Source organism: Heterocephalus glaber, unplaced genomic scaffold (genome assembly GCF_053883595.1).
Source record: "Heterocephalus glaber isolate CG9 unplaced genomic scaffold, H.glaber_assembly_v1.0 deba00001594, whole genome shotgun sequence".
NCBI lineage: Eukaryota > Metazoa > Chordata > Mammalia > Rodentia > Bathyergidae > Heterocephalus > Heterocephalus glaber.
In genome coordinates, this window is record NW_028258369.1 from 6,825,505 (window position 1) to 6,843,589 (window position 18,085).

At 36.2% G+C, this 18,085-nt stretch overlaps 1 pseudogene; it reads left to right on the forward strand.

Annotated features, from left to right (window-relative positions):
• Positions 1–14,451: 14,451 nt before the first annotated feature.
• LOC147823255 (deoxynucleotidyltransferase terminal-interacting protein 2 pseudogene) lies at positions 14,452–16,520 on the forward strand (annotated as a pseudogene).
• Positions 16,521–18,085: the final 1,565 nt, after the last annotated feature.

Here is an 18,085-nt window from a genome sequence, read left to right on the forward strand (position 1 = left end):
CATCTCTGTCTCTGGAATGCAACATATAACAGATAAATCTACTAAATTTACCCCTGGCTTCCTATAACCCAAAGGATGTAAGTTTAAAACTAGAAAAAAACCTCCAATATCTATACTAAAGCCATTGATGTTGAACATTTAGCTACAAAATGTATGTAGCTAAACACAAGAACCTGTCTAAAAATAAAGGTGCTTCACAAAATAGTGTTAGCACATGTACCTGTCCTTTTGGAAAGAAAATGGTTGTTTTTTTCTTTATTAATTTAATTTCTATAGAAAAAAATCTTTAAATCTATCAATTTGAAAGTCTGGCCACTAATCAATTTTTCCCACATGCAAACAACATTTTAAAATACAATTTTAAGTAACATTTGGGTCTTAAGAATTGTGACTATCCCAATAGAAAGGGAAGAACACACTCTACTCCTTCGTCCTGACCTCATTAGCTGCCCTAGCTGACAGTTTACCTCTTCCTTGGAGCTCAACCTTCCTTGGATGGTCCTCTCACTAACCCTCCAACTAGGTTCTATGCTTTATCTCATATGACAATAGGTACTCACAAAACAAAGGGGAAAAAGAAGATTAGTTTCTTCATACAACTAACAAACATAAGTTACATGCATTTTAAAAATTAAAACGTGGAAAACAACACTATGTAATTATTACGGGAAAAATTTTCAATTTTCAGAGAAGGTGAAGGATTTCCTTAATTTTCCCCAAGGTCTTACTCCATTGAATAAAAATATGGATCAATTTGATATAATAATCACAACAAAATTGAAATAGCAGCACTTAACATAAGGTTAGAAAGCACATAATGAAGATGCTACAAAGTTAGGATCATTTTATTATGTAAAGATTCATTTTATTATGCAAAGATTTACAGATTAATAAAGCAAGCTAAAAACTTATAAACTAGGCAAGGGAGTGAGGCAATATTCGAAAGAAGAAATTAATGTGAAGGCCAATAAACACAAGAAAATGCTTATGTTAGATTTCCATTGCTCTGACAAAACACTTGAGAAAGTCAATTTAAAAGGGGAAAATTAATTTGGGCTAGTGGTTTCAGATGTTTCATTCCATGGTTAATTGGCCCTATTGCTTTGGGTCTGTGGTGAGGTAGAACATTATAATGGAAGGATGTGATGGAGGAAAACTACTCACCTCATAGTAGCCAGGAAGCAAGAAGAGAGACAGCAAGTAAGAGGCAGGGGATAAAATATATCCTTCAAGGCCCGCCCCCAGTGATTTACTTCTTCCCACTAGGCCTCATCTCCTGAAGTTTCTCACACTGTATCGGTCAGGTTTCCCATCACTGAGATCCAATATCCAGCACCCACCACTTAAAAGATTAGGAGTCTAGTTGGTTCACTATTTCAGGGGATTCAGTTCCCGGTCAACAGGCCCCAGGGCAGAAACCTCATGGTGGAAGAATGGGGCAGAACAAAGATGTTTAGTTTGTAGCTGTTGGGAAGCAGAATAGGGGAACATTGCCAGAGAGGAAGGGGCAAGGGACCAGATATAATACCCAAGGTCAACCCTCCATGATTGATCCAGACACACTAGGAAGTGTGCTCCACTATTTTGCTAGGTGTTTCTTAATCCAATCAAGTTGACATATCAGGGTTAAGGGTCACAACTACCTCTCAGTAGCCCACTGAGCCATAAATCCTTTGATGGATCAATATGTTGATGAGATTAGAGCCTCCACAGTCCATTCACTTGCTAAAGGCCACGCCATAACAATACTTAACTTCATAATAACTAGAGAAGCATAAATTAAAATAAAAATATGGTGGTTTATTTTCCAGCTGCCATATTGTCAAATATAAAAAGATTTGTAGTGTCCTGAATAAATGAAGATGTGGAGAAACAGGCAATCTCCTATGTTAATGAAACAGTCTACCTAAATTTACTAACCTTTTGTGACTGTTAATCCTGATTTGTCAACTTCATTGAATTAAGAAATGCCTAACAGATTAGTAAAGTACACTCCTGAATGTGTCCAGGTGGGTTATGGAAGTGTGACCTTGGCCACTGTATGTGATCCTTCACCCATTACTGTCTGACCTTATTCCCAAGCTCTGTTTCCCAGCCACAGTGAATTAAGGAGCTTTGCCTTGCCATGCCCTTCCACCATGAGGTTTCTGCCTTGGATCCTGTCAACAATATACTGAATCTTCTGAAACTGTGAACTAAATTAAACTTTTCCTCCTTTAAGCTATGGGTGTCAGATAGTGTGTCTAGCAATAGGAAAGTGACTAATACAGAAAATTGGTATCAGAAAAATAGGGTCATTTCTGTGATTTTACCTGGTCATGTGGTTTAGAAACCATTGGAGGTGGTTTGTGGGATGAATTTGGAAATGTGGATTAGAGAAGCCTTAGGATATAATAAAGAGAGCCTGTATATCAATTTTGGAAGTATGGCCATTTGGACAATATTGTTTCTGCCTATCCAGAAACAGGGGCAATTTTTCCATTTTCTGATATTCTTTAATCTTTTTCAGAGTACTGTAGCTTTCGTTGTAGAGATTTTTCACTTCCTTAATTAGGTTAATTCCTAAGTAATGTTTCTTGATGTTATTGCGAATGGTGCTGCTTTCCTAATACATTTGCCAGTAAGTTCATTGTTAGTATAAAGGAATGCTATTGATTGTTGTGTGATTTTGTTTCCTGCTACAGTACTCCATTTGGTTATTAATTCCAACAGTCTTTTGAAGGAATATTTTGGATCTTCTATATAGTGGACCATGTATTCTGCAAATAATGATAATTTGGTTTCTTCCTTTCCTATGCCTAGCCTTTTTATTTCTTTCTTTGACTGAGTGCCCTGGCTAATATTTCAAATACTATGTTAAATAGGAAAGGTGATAGTGGATGTCCTTGTCTTGTTCCTGATTTTAGAGTGAAAGCTTTAAGTTTTTACCCATTTGATACAATGTTGGCTGCTGTTTTTTTTATGATCCTTTTGATGATTTGTTGCATTCTATTTGCCAATATCTTATTGAGGATTTTTGCATCTACATTTATTGAAGAGCTTGGCCTATAGTTTGCTTTTTTAGTTATGTCTTTGTATGATTTTGGGCGCAGGGAGATGCTGCCTGCCAGAAATGAGTTTGAAAACATTTCTTTCCTTTCTATTTCATTGAAGAGCTTGGAGTATTTGTTTTATCTTCCTTAAAGCTTTTGTAGAACTCAACGTTGAGTCTGTCAAGTGTTGGCTTTTCTTAGTTGGTAGGTTTGTTTTAAAAATTACTTCCTCAATTTCATTGCTTGTTATCAGATTGTTCAGAATGTTTATATCTTCTTGGTTCAGTCTTGGTCATTTGTATGTGTTTTGGAATCTATCCATATCTTCAAGATTTTTCAGTTTGCAGGAGTACAGCTTTTTGCAGTAGTTTCTGTCTTCTAGATTTCAACATGTCTGTGTGATTTTTACTTTTTCGTTTTTAATTTCGTTGATGTGAGTCTTTTCTCATTTTCTTTTTTAAAGTTTGGCTAAGGTTTTGTCTTTTCCAAGAACCAGCTCTTTGATTTTTGATTCTTTGTATTGTTATTTTAGTCTGACTTTCATTACTTTGTGCTCTATCTTTATGATTTTCCTCTTTAAAATAAGTTTGAATTTGGATTGTTGTTGTTTTTCACTTATCTTATGGTTTAGCATTAGATTATTTATTTGAGCTCGCTCTGTTTTCCTAACGTGAGCACTGATTGCAGCAAGCTTTCCTTCTAGGACTGCTTTTGTTTTGTTCCATAGGTTCCAGTATGTTGTTCTTGCATTGTCATTTACTTTTGGAAATTGTTTAATTTCTTCTGTAATTTCTCTGACCTATCGAGTAGCATATTATTAAGTTTCCAGTTGTTTATAAATTTTCTTTAGTTTCTTTTTTGATTGGTTTCTAATTTCAATACAGTCTGTTAGTATACATGGAGTGATTTCAATTCTTTTGTAGTTATTTTAACAGGCTTTGTGGACTAGTATGTTATCTATTTTGCAGAAAGTTCCATGTGCTGCTGAATAGCATGTGTATTCTTTTTAGTAAGGTAGAACACTGTGGATATCTATTCAATTTGTTCACAGGTGGTTTATTTCTGTTATTTATTTGTTGATTTCTTGTTTAGGTTGATCCCTTTCTTTGTGAAAGTAGGGTATTGATGTTATCAACTATGATTCTGTTGGTGTTGATTTGATCTCTTATGTCCAACAGTATTTGTTTTATGAAGTTAAAACGCTCCATTATTTGCTGCACATATACTTACAAGTGTTATCTCTTCGTTTGATTGTTCTCTTAACTAGTATATAATGACCTTCTTTGTCTCTTCTGATCAGTTTTAGCTTGAAGTTTTCTTTGTCTGAATGTAAAACTGCGGCTGATTTCATTGTCCTATACATGAAATATTGATTTCCATCCTTTGATTTTTAGCCTATGAATATCTTTTTCAATTAGATGAGTTTCTTGAATGCAATGAATAGACTTTTGGATTGTTTTTTGATGCTGTCCGCCAGTTTGTGTCTTTTAATTGGGGAGTTCAGGTAATTAACATTGAGAGTTATTACTGAAAGCTATTGATTTATTCCTGTCATTGCATTCTTTTTCTTTGATGATGCCTTTATTTTACCTTTTGGTTTATCCATTTTCTTGCTGATATATTCATTCCATCTGAATTATTGTCTTTGTTGGCTTCATTATCTCCAGCTCTTATGTTCTTTAGTATTTTTTGGAATGCTGCTTTGGTATTCATGTATCTCTTAAATTGTTCTTTTTAATGGAATGGACTTATTATTATTATTTTTTATATATTTTTTGTGCCAGGAATTGAACTCTGGACCTTGTGCTGGCGAGGCAGGTGGCAGCACCACTGAGCTAAATCCCTGGCCCTGGAATGGACTTATTTTATGTATTTTGAAAGACAGCTTTGCAGGATATATTAATCTGGATTGGAAGGTGTTTGCTTTTTTGGCCTGAAATAGATGCTCTTCTTGGCCTTTGATATTTGTGTTGAGAAGTCTGCTGTAATCCTAATACATTTACCTTTATATGTGATATTTTTCCTTTTCTCTGACAGCTTTTAATATTCTATCTTTGTTGGACAATTGGGATTTTTACTAAGATGTGTCATGGGGAGCTGCTTTTTTCGTCAGGGTTATGTTCTGTAGGCCTCACTTGTGTTATGTGAGTCTCACTTACCTGTATATGTTGAAATCATTCCTCACGCTTAGAAAGGTTTCTATTATGATTTTTGTAAGCAGATATTTTATTCTATGCATGTTGTGAACTAGTTTCTAACTCCAATTAGTCTTAGTGTTATCTAGTAGGTCTTGGATATTTTTTTCCTTTTCTCTTATTGTTTTTGAGGCTTCTCTGAGTAATTTGTTGTGATTTATAATTTTCCTTTGATTTCATAAAGTCTGTCTTCACATCGATCACTTCTGAAATTTATTAATTCTATGCAATCTTTATTTCTAGTATTTCTGTGTGACACTTTTTTATGGAGTCTATATCTTTGGTAAATTTGTCACTCAGGCTTTGAAACATTTTGGTCAGCTCTTGCAATTTTTTATTTGGTTTTCCTACGTCCACATCAACAGATAGGATCATACATCACTTATATGTATTAAACCTTGCATTTACACTTTCACCCGTTATCAGTCCTCTCAACAGCCTATATTGTATTGTTATTAGCAGTTAGTCTGCAATGTGAAATGAGAAGGGAAAGGAAGGGATGGAGGGATGCGTTACAGTGGGGTGGAAGTCAGGAGGCTGCTTCTCTACTAGGTGGATAGGAGAAGTAATAATTGGTAAAAAATGTATATGGGGGTCTCACTTTGTTGGAGGTCTTTTATAGTTAGAATAAAGGTTAGTTTTGAGAGTTTTAAGAAGATATTTGTAAGGCCAGGGCGGGATCTAGGAGGAGGGAGGTGTAATTTGGGATTGAGGAAAATTTTGAGGTTGTCAGGATCTGTTGATATATTTGTGTACCTAAATAGTGGAGAAGAGGCAAGGGAATACAAGGGGCTAGGTAAAATAACGAAGAACAAAAAGAATAGAATAGTGAGGGCAGAAGGCTAATACACGAGAAGACAGGAAATACCGAAAGAACAGAATATAGGAAAAGAAATTTGAAAAGAAGAATTTAAAAAGTGGGATAAACAAGTAAAAATAAGAAAAGAGTATTGATACAGAAGCTAGTATTGAAGAAAAGATATATAGAGAAGAGAAGGTGGGGGATAACAACTTCAGCAAAGAAAAAAAGCAAGAAAAGTACCACAAAAGAAAACAAAACCCAAAATCTAGTGGGAACCCAGATCAAACACTCCAACAGGCTATTGTACATGCAATTCCCATGTGACTGCTATGCCATAAAGCCAGGGTGTCCACACAGTTTCCTGCTTGCTTTAGTCATGCTCTGTTTGCCAGCAACCACACCAATTTCTCCTCTGTCTGGAGGCTGTTTACCAGCCTGTGTTGTGCAGTGTCAGTTTCTTTGAGCCTGACTCCTTCAGGCAGGACGTGCTCTGGGCATGGTCTTTTGTCTTTGTCTCAAGATCTGATCTCCTCAATTAATGTGAGTAGAGGAGGATGTGCAATAATTTTTCTGACAATGGGTTCTTCACCTTTAGCTACTGTCCTCTGACTCCTGCTTACCTTTGTGCTGGGCAAATCTCTGTGCTCTCACTTCAGATATTTTCTGCTTAGTTTATCACCAGAAATTCTCTGCCCCAACCTGTTCTGTCTTTTTCTTTTTTGTCAAGCCTCAAATTGACCCTGTCTCAGGAATTCTTCCTTTTAGTAAGCAGAGTCTGCTGTGGTCCTTGGGCTTGGCTTAGGGACTCTTTCACCCAAGTGTGATGATGGTCACTATTCAGAATTTCCTGCTGAGATTTTTCTGCTGTTTTGGAAATGACAGGGAAGAGCTCATTCTGGATCAACTGATCTATCTCTTTTCCCTCTACCTTCAGGGATATCTGAGGGGTACCTGCCATTTGCCATGCTTATCATCTCTCTGCTTAGAGGGGTGGCTTCCATTGCTCATGGTGAGCAGCAGAGGGAATACCACAGGGAGTGCAGCATTCCCCAGTATTTGGGGGGTGATGGGGAGAAAGGACCAGTATACAGAGTCTGTTCCAGGGGTCTAGCCTCTGCAGAACATGTTTATTCCTTCAGGCTATTTGGGAGGCTGTCATGATGGCTGCTTTCCAGAGGAAGTGGGAGTAGGAGCAGTTGTGGCAGCACTGTTCCCTCTTTTCAGATGCCCAGATATTTGGTTTGATCTGCATGTATCATCTTTCAGATTAATTTTCCATTTCAGAGTGTGAGTACCTTCCCTGTTACAATGGGCCTGTGTTTTCAGCGAATCTTCTCTGAGTATCTCTGACATGACTCCTCTTCCAGTCAGCCATGTTGGATCCTCCTCTGTATTTTTGAATGAGTGATTTCTTTCCAGGATCTGCAGTCTTGGAATCCAGCAAGTCATGGTTTTCTCTACACAGCTTAATGGCCTTTGGGTTTGTGAAGTGTCTATGTGCCCCAGGGGCTCTTCTGTCCATACGTGCCAGGCTATGGCAACTGTTCAAGCTGAGATGTGTTATTGGTCACATTGGCAGATGGAGAAAGCATTCAGACCACTGGTCTCTCTGCTGGATGTAGGCAGCAGTGCAGGGGTTCAAGAAAACCACTGGAATTAATGCCATCACTTTTAGGAAGCCACACTCATTGGGCCTGGCTTCTTATCATGGAAGGCAGGGCCTCATGTCCTTCCTGGCCTGAGCTTGAACCTGTGTGGGTGTTTAGGTCTATTCTGTACCCTCTGTGTGGCTGTGGTAGTCTTGCACCTAGTCACTGTGGCGGGGTAATACTGGAGACCCTGATATGAAGTTGTTCTGTGTCTCAGTCTTGAACAACTAACCTCTTCCTAAAGTGGCTCCTGACTAAACTCTCTCCAATATGGTGGGGGTACTGTACTGGATTTCTCCATTGCTAGCCTGTCATGCAGAAGAAGTCACTTTCCGTGTAAAACTCCACATTGTTTTCATAGTTTACAATAGCTATGGGCTTTGCATGGTCTAGCACTGTTGAACTGGTCTGTTATTTCTCCCTGGATCTGCTGACTCTCTGGGGCTTACTTTTTTTCCTGGGGTGTTGACCTCACCCGCAATCAGGTTGGTTGGTTGGTCAGTGCCTCTGCTGCCATGTGCCAAAGAGTGGGTTGCAGTTGGCAGGTGGCCATGACACAGAACCCATTGGCACAAAGTAGGCAGGGGAAATATTCCCAGCTTCCATCCATCTATAGGCGTGGCTTTGATCCTTATGTCAGGCCTAAGATGTCCAGGGTGAATGGAAAACATGACCACTTAGGAAAATTCTTACTGTAGGTCAAACCTGCTCTGCAAACAGCTTCTGAGCAGGCCTTCTTGACATTCTTCAGTGCTCCTTGTTTTGGGGATCAGTGCTGGTTCTCCAGAGGCTGCATAATAGCAAAACCCAACCCACAGGAACTGCATGCCCTAAACCCAACACACAGGCTTGCAGAAAAAAAATTTCAAGTGGTACTTCTTATTTGAAGTGTTCTCTGATCCTGTGTTGTGTTTTATCATTAGTTCATGCATTTAAAAAATACATTCCAGCCTCTATTATAAGACTTAAGGGGTTTTATGCTTCTTTATTATGTATTGTGCCTTCCTTATTGGTACTGTGTTTATCTCAGAACATTATATTCAAAATTTATATGTCTGCCTGTCCATCCCACTATTGCTAGGATCAAAGATTATGTCTTATTTATATTTGTCCTTCCAGTGCTTAATACTTGCCCTAGCATTTAGTTAATACTCAATGAATATTGGCTTATGTTATCATTCTTGAGGGGAGGAAAGGTGGTATGTTTTAGGAATAACAGGTCAATGATGAATATTTAGGATGGTTAGCGAAGAGCAGGCATAGGAGAAGATGTTGGTAGTTGAGGCTGAATAGGCAGGCAAAACAGACTCCAAAGAGTCTTGTATGCTATCTTCAGAAACTTTGATTATATAGATAATAGTGTGTCACTCAAAGTCCCATGCACAGAAGCGGCATGATGAGAATGCAGTTGGAGGAGTTTAGGAGAGGAGCCATCAGTTAGTCAGCCATATGGGTCAGTTAGGAATTATTGTAATAATCTAGATGAAGTATCAGATGGGCCTGAACAAAGACTCTGGTGGAGATAAGAGGAAGAGAGGATACAATACTTCATGAGGCCTTTCCAGTGCTTTGCTGGGGCTATCTTGTCCCAGTTTGTGAGAACTTATTCTGATCCATCCTCCAAATGTCATGATCAGTGATGTTATATTAGTAGCTTACAGTTGGCCATGGTGGGAGTGTTTACACTATAGAAATTAAGAACCACTAATAATCACAACTTTTGATCCTTTTTCTGGAAAGCTATTTTACCAGCACATTTTTACATGCACCTCAGTCTAAAGGCTGTTTTACTTAGAAAGACTTAATTGTCATTCCTGAATAAAATACATCTTCTGTTTGCTGTCAGCAGTCTACTCCTTCCAGGTTATAATTCTCAATACTTTGTATCCTGATAACCTGTTTACTTACTTGCAAATAATGCTGGATTTTAAAACTTTGTGAGGGTAGCAACATGTCTGCCATGTTCATGATTGTATTCCCATGTATTTCATATCAATAAATATTCAGAATATTTAGTGTTTGTATGAATGAACAATGTTATATTCCAATAATTTGTGTGGCAGATATGTTTCTACAGCAACTCCGGAGGTGATCTATATTCGCTTCATGCTTTTTAAGGATCCATGGAATGACAAAATTGCAATCCAATTATCAGAAAAGCCACATATGTTTTCAGCTCTTGAAAGTGAATAGAAAGAATAGATTATTCTTCTGATTAAGACATAAAAGAAATGTTATGAGATAACTTTTTAAATTTTTTCATTTCTCTTCCATGGAAATATGAAGACTACAGCTTTATTTGCATTTTAAGTATAGCATGAGAAGCAAGAGACCTGAAAATCTTAGCCAGCATTTTATAATAGCTTGTAAAGTACCCTTTCATTATTTTGATTTGAAGAAGAAATGAAAAGTACTAGGGAAAAATGAGAGTTCTCTAACTTTTTTCTATTGCTAACATTATGCCTGTCAATATAGACTACTTCCTCTCAAAATAGATATGTATACTTACATGTCTATGATGTATATATATAGGAGAGCTATTAAAATAATGTTTGAAAAATTTATAACACAGTCATGCTCATTATCTACTGCTATATAACAAGTGGCCCCCAAACTGAGTAGAAATTTAATAGTTTAAAACAATGTATATTTATTACTCTGCCCAATTTCTACGGATCAGAAATCTGAGAGAATCTTAGCTGGGTGGTTCAACCTTAAGATCTATCTTGAAGTTGAAGTCAAGATATTGACCTAGGCTACAGTCAAGTCTGAAGGCTTGAAGAGGATACACTTCCTACATAGCTCACTTATATGCCTGGAATGTCAGTGCTGGTTGTTTTCAGGTGACTTCCTTTGGGCCACTTGAGTATCCTCATGACATGGCAGGTGACTTCCTCCAGAACAAGTGATGTGAAAGAATGAGTGAAGAAGCAGCAACAATGCCTTTTATGAACCAGTTTCAAAAGTCATACATCTTACTGTTGCCCTTTTCTGCTCTTTGGGAGCAGATCATTAAGTACAGCTCACACTTCAGCAAAAGGAACAGTTATGTAATTAGGCTGTTTTTATTTTTATTTCTTTTTGCAATATTGGAAATTGAACGTAGGGCTTTGTACATGCTAGGCAAGTGTTCTGCCACTGATCTACAGCCCTAGCCCATCTACCCTTTAAATAGAAGAGTATCAAAGAATCTGTGGACATATTTTACAATCACTATGATGGCAAAATGCTTACGCTTTAAAGCTTACTGAAAAAAGTCAAATTCAAAATTAAACAATATGATCAAAATTGAGTTAGAAAAAAACCTTTAAAATGTTAAAGAGGAGGAAATATGAATAGACTAGTAACCGCACAAGAGATTTGTGAAAAAAGAATGAAAACTTATGAGTAAGAGTTAACATACTGTCTTTCCATTCATCAACATGAACATGGCTTATCTTTGCAAATGTTCAGATTTTATGTCCTTTAATAATATTTTATAATTTTCCTCATATTGGTCTTATGATTTTCTTGTTATATTTATTCCTGAGCACTTTTAGCATTTGTTTCCATTTGAAGATTTTAAAATACCATTCTCTATCTTTAAGTGATTATAGGTAAAACAGAGAAAAATTATTGCCTTTTATTCTATTTATCTTACTTCCACACATTACCAATTATTTCATTAATATTACTAGATTTTCCCACAAATATGTTTTCAAGTGATTCAGTTGTATAAAAAAAAGACATATTTATATCTTCTGTTCTAATGTTTGTATAATTTATTTAATTTTCTCATATTTACTGGAACTTCTGAAAGACTGCTATGTAGTATTGGTGGTAGCTGATATTTTTACATTTTTTATTAGTACATATTTGCAGTATATAATGTTCACATTCTTTTGTGGAGTTGGTACATGTACATAATACATAACACATCTTAATTCCTATTTTTTTTGCCTTTCCCACCCATCACTCCCCCTCCCTCCACCTCTTGATCCCCTTTCCATTTGAGAAAGATCTATCTCTCTACTTCCTATTATTTATCCTTTAGTTTGCTCTTTATTTATAATTTGGGTTTCTCATAGGAGAGAAGCCATGTAATATTTCAGCTTGTGTTCTGATTTATTTCACTTAATATTATGGTCCCAAGGGGCATCCATTTTTCACAAATGACTCAAGTTTATCTTTCTTTATGACAGAGTAGTACTCCATTGTGTGTAAATATCACATTTTCTTTACTCATTCATCCACTTATGAACACATAGGCTGCTTTCAGGATTTAGCTATTATGAATTGTATTGCTATAAACATGGGTATGCATGTATCATGGTAATATGATGTCTTTATCTCCTCTGGGAAGATCCTGGAAGAACAATAACTAGGTCAAATGGAATTTCTAGTTTGAGTTTTTTGAGGAATCTCTATGCTGATTTACATAGTGGTTGTACCAGTCTACATTCCCACTAACAAAGTAGAGGATATTTTTCCCTGCAGCCTTGCCAGCATTTGTTATTATTAGAATTTTTTTTGATGATAGTCATTCTTTCTGGAGTAAGAGGAAATCTCAGTGTTGTTTTAATTTGCATTTTTCTAATAGCCAGTGATGTTGAGCATTTCCTCCTGTATTTATTGGTTATTTGTACTTCTTCTGTGAAATGTCTGTTCATTTCAGTTGCCAGTGTTTTGATTGAGTCTTTTATTTTGGGGGGGTCTACTGTTTTGAGTTCTTTATATATTCTAGATATTCTTCCTGTGTTTGAGGAATAGCTGGCAATTTTTTTTTCCACTCTGTTAGTTGCCTTTTCACTCTGTTAGTTGTTGCTTTTGCTGTGCAGAAGTTTTTTAATTTGAAAAGATTCCATTTGTTCATTCTGAGTCCTATTTCCTGTACAAGCAGGGTTCTATTCAGAAAGTCCTTGTGTGCACCTATGACTTTGAGTTTTACCTAGTTTATCTTCCTGAAGGTTAAGTGCTTCTGCTTTAACATTTAGTTCTTTAATACACTTTGACTTTAACTTAATACATGGTGAAAGATATGGGTCTAGATTCACTCTTTTGCATGTGGATAGCCAGTTATCACAATACCATTTATTAAAGAGGCTATCTTTCCTCCAGTGTTTTTGGCCCTAATACCAAATACTTGAGTGTGCTTGGGGTTGTTTCTGCAGCCTCCATTCTGTTACATTGATTCTCATGTCTTTTTTGTGCCAATACCATGCTTTTTTTTTTAATCACTGTAGCTTTGTAATATAACTTCAAGTCTGGGATTGCAATGCCTCCTGCTTTGTTCTTGTTACCCAGATTCTGGCTATCTTCTGATTCCATATGAATTTTATGATTGCTTTTCCCAGTTCTGTGAAGAATGTTGTTGGTATTTTGATTGGAATTGTTTTAAATCTGCAGATAAATTTTGCAAGTATGGCCATTTTAATTATATTGGTTTTGCCTATGCAGGAAAGGGGACTATTGTTCCATTTTCTGATATGCTGTTTGATTTTCTTTTTTCAGAGTGTTGTAGTCTTTGTTGTAAAGGTTTTTCACTTCCTTAGCTATGTTAACTCTGAAGTATTTAATTTTTCTTGATGCTATTATAAATGATGTTTTCCCTTTTTTCTCAGTGAGTTCATTTTTAGTGTACAGGAATGCTATTGCTTTGTGTGTGCTGATTGTGTATCCCACTACATTACTGAATTTGATTATTACTTCTAAAAGTCTTCTGGTGGATTTTTGGGGGTCTTCTATGTAGAGGATCATGTCATCTGCAAATATCGATAATTTGACATCATATATATATATACATCTACATATATATATATATCTTATTTCTTTGTCTCGCCTAATTGCTCTTGCTAATGTTTCAAGTACTATGTTGAACACAAGTGGTGATTGTGGAATCCGTGTTTTGGTCCTGATTTTAGAGTGAAAGATTTTGGTTTTTTTGCACTCAATTTGATGTTGGTAGTAGGTTTGTCATAAATGGCTTTTATTAGACTGGGGTAAGGTCCTTCTATATTTATTTTCTTCAGAATTTTTATCATTAAAGGACATTAGATTTTGTTAAAAGCCTTTTCTGTGTTTATTGATGTTTATTTCTGTGTTTATTGGGATGATCATGTGATTTTTATCTTTGCTTCTATTTATGTGATGTATCACATTTATTGATTTGCATAGGTTGAACCATCCTTGAATCCCTGGAATGAAGCCTACTTGGTCATGATGTATGATTTTTTTTGACGATTCATTTTATTCTGTTTGCCAGTTCATGTCCTTCAATTTTTTTAACATTTTTCTTCAAATTTTATTTTTAAAAAAGCAGCAGATCAATGTTATAATTCAAGAATCTAATCTAAGCAGGCACTTGACAATGAAGTACATCTGAGTATGGAGTGAAAAAGGTTTTCCAAAAAACCATCAAATATATTATCTCCAAATACCTAAATAATAAAACACTTCTGTAAGCCTTTTGTTAAGTGGAATCATAAAGAAATGAAAATTTATTGCTAGGAAGACCAATCTGTAATACAGTAGTATGAATCTTGGGTATTAAGCATAATCTGTTGAATCAAGCTAAGAAGTTGATGTGGCAAGAAATTTGTGTGTTGTTTGTGCGCACATGTGTGTGTATGAGACAAAAAGAGAGACAGACTATACACCAGCTGACCCAAGAGCGATTGAAATATTTAACTTGTTCAGTTGAGACTAGACACCATCATGTTAATTCAACATTTTTAGAAGGTAATTGAAAATTACAATTCCAGCCGCCGGGCTCAGGGAACCCAAATGCTGTGAAAATGGTGGTTACCAGGGTTGTGCATTCTCAGGCCAGAATGCAAGTCTCATCAGCCGCCAGCCGCCAGCAGAAAAGTTCTGCTGCTGAAGGAATTCAGGCACATCCAGAAAGCAAGAAGGAATCTGGACCTGATAACCAAAGTACAGCTGAATCACAGACTGCTGGGAAACAAAGTTCAGTCTCTAGAATTCCTAAAACGGAAAAGAGGAAGAACAGGACTACAGGCTCATTAGCAGATATAACTGAACCATCTACTGATGGAGAGTTCTCCGATGCAGAGTCAAATTGTGCTGAGATGCAGAAGCCTATTCTAAAGAATAGGCAGATCATAATTGCACCTACTCCAGTGCCCACTGTAAGAAAAAAGCAGAAAATAATTTCACTACATGAGTCTGTTGCTGAAGAAGTTGTCTCTGAAGCAGAATCTCATGCTTCAGGTATTTCTAGAATTGTGCCTTCCCCAGAAATGACAAGAACCAGAAGTAAGGCTAAAGCTCTAACCTGTCAAAGCCAAGAATCACATGCCGAAGCCATATCTGATGCTGAACCATCATGCTCTGACATTTCATTCCCTGAAATTACACATAAGAAAACAACCAAGATTATGCCAAGGAAATCACAGGCACAAACTGAGAATAAATATACTAAGATTGTACCAGATAATGCAAAGCAAATCATGGATATCTCTATGAAGTCAGAGGATTCTGATACCAGACAGACCTCTCAGAGTTTGGATGAAGAAGAAAACAGGGTAACAGATGAGGGAAAGGAAAATGATAAAAGTTCTCAATTGAAATGTCTTTCTAAACTTAAGGACCCTAGCCTTCAGTTAGTTTTTCAAAATCATTCAACCCTTCAAAATAATAAAACCACATCAGAGCCCTCAAATCTGAACTGTGAAGCTGTAATGAAATCATTAGCTCAAACATTTGCAGTTGTGGAAGTGAACAGATGGAATGGAGAGAGAAAAAGCACCATAAAAATAAGTGACTTGACAAAGTTCAGTGGTCATTGTGGTGATGATGAAGAGTCCACAGATAAAGTTGTCAGTGAGGACAACAACAGTGAAAGGAATGTAGATCTTGAATGTGATACCAGACTAAACAAAAGTGAGCTCAACCAGTCTTGGATATAGATGATTCTGTCTTACTAGTTCTCAGCAGTGATGAAAGCCAGCAATCTGAAAGCAATGAGAGTGAAGGGGACACTGTGTGTTCTGTTGAAAATAGTGGTCACAAGGAATCATTAAATGGAAACTCAGAACATACGTCTCAGGACAATGCATTCTTTGTAATTGACACAACTCCTGGATCGAATGCTGATAAAAATTTTTACTTGGAAGATAGGGCAAGTGAGGTTTCCACTGAGGAAGAAAAAGAAGAGGAGGAGGATGAAAACAGTGAAGAAGAACCATCAGACAGTGACAGAAATAAAGATGCGTATAGTGATGAAGATGACTTACTAAATAACACAAAGTCTAAACTTCTGAAGTTGACAAGTAGCAGTGTAGACCCCGTTTGAGTATCAAGCAGTTGGGTGGTGTGTACATTAATTTCAATGCAGAAAAACTTCAGTCTAAGAAGAAAACTCTAACACAGATCAAGGAGAAAAAGAAAACTGAGCTTCTACAGAAAGCTGTTATTACACCTGATTTTGAAAAAAACCTATTGTGTCCCACCATATAGTGAATCGAAGCGTCAACGTCAGAAAAAACGCAGGAAAGAGCGACAAAAAACTGCAGGTGATGGTTGGTTTGGTATGAAAGCTCCAGAATTGACTGATGAACTTAAAAATGATCTGAAAGCTGTGGAAATGAGAGCAAGCATGGACCCAAAAAGATTTTACAAGAAAAATGACCGAGATGGCTTCCCTAAGTACTTCCAGATTGGAACTACTGTTGACAATCCAGCTGATTTCTACCATTCACGAATTCCCAAGAAGGAAAGCAAAAGGACTATTGTGGAAGAACTGTTGGCTGATTCCGAAGGAAATACTCAGAGATCATGGCTGAAAAAGCAGCAAATGCAGCAGGAAAAAAAGTTCAGAAAGAAGAAGAAATTTCGCAATTAATATTCACCAGGCAAATCTCATTATTTTACATCATCCCTTTATTTGTAAAAGAGGTTTAGAAGACTAACACCATCACAAATTTAATATAGACTGACTCTGTTTATATAGGGATTTCTGGTTGGAAATAAAATTGACAGGGAATCAATCACATGCCCTTTGGAATAAAAATAAGCATGTCTACAAAAGACCTGTTCTGGCTTAGACTGTTTAAAGGGAAAAGAATGTGGATCATTTTAAGATAATATTTTTATTTGCTTTTCAGTGCTTGGTTATCTAAGGAAAATTTAATTAAAAGGTATAGCATTTGCTCATATGCTCAAAGAACATTTTTTAATGATTGCATAAATAATACCTTAGTTACTGTGTAGTTTTATATGTATGTATGTATGTATGTGTATATATACGGGGGAGTTGATAGACAGGCCATGCCCTATAATGAGCTGCAAATTCAGATCCAGAAACAGGAGGAAAATTGATCTTAACCTACATTCATTGTTTTATTTCAAGCAAAACAGGATTGAAAAATAGCATTTTAATTTGGCCAGAAGGTAAAGTGGCTCAGTTTATCTCCTCTCCAGTAACACAAGTATGCATTCTGGCTGACTTGCTTTCTGCCACCAGGCCTAGTTGGTCATTTCTGTAATGCTTCTCGGTGAGTTGCAGCCTCCTTTATATCATTGTTTACTGTATCTTTATTTTCCTAGCATACTATTTTAGCTTTTAGTGAATGTAAAATCTCATGTTTTACTTTTACTGTTTGGGGTCACAAGCAGCCTAGTAAACACTAGAGATAATAGTAACTTTCACTGTTGAAGTTAGAGAAGCATTTATATGTGTTCTTTTTATAGAAAAACTTTTATTTCAAAAACTATTTTGCCTTTTGTGTAATACAGAGTCTCATGTGACAGAGTAAAGTATCAAAACAGGAAGAAGAAATAACTATTTTTGAATGCTACTTGTTAGGACTTGGATCTTAAATGACCGCAAATTCTCATACTAAATAAAATCTTGATTTGTAAACAAAAAAATTACAATTCTAATAGTCCCCAAACCAAATAAAAAGTGTTGTAGAAATTAAAACTATGTTCAAAGAGCCTTTTTTCCAGCTCATTTTCGGCACCCCAAGAAAAATAAAAGCATCCATGACTATCACAGATGAAAACAAAATGAATGTCATTGGAATCAGTTAGTTTTCCCACTGAGGTATAAAATCTATATAGAAATTTTATACTATACTATAGCAAATTGTACTTCTCATAGTTCTGTTGTAATTTTCTTTAAACCCTGTTCAATGTAGTTTTAAAAAAATTGTTATAAAAATGTTTTCATGATTGTGAATCTGGTTCCAGTTCTTTTTCATCTATTTGCATATCAATAGTTAATATACTGGCTACCAGTTCTAATCAGGAAAAAAATCTTGGAAATATCTTCATTATGACAGCACACTCAGCAGAAATTACTGATGTGCAAGCAAACCCTAAAAGGTGCAGTTCTTTAAAAAGCACATTTTGTTGATTAAGGTTTGTTGTCTGAATATTCTTTCCCATGTCTCTTGATGAAAGACC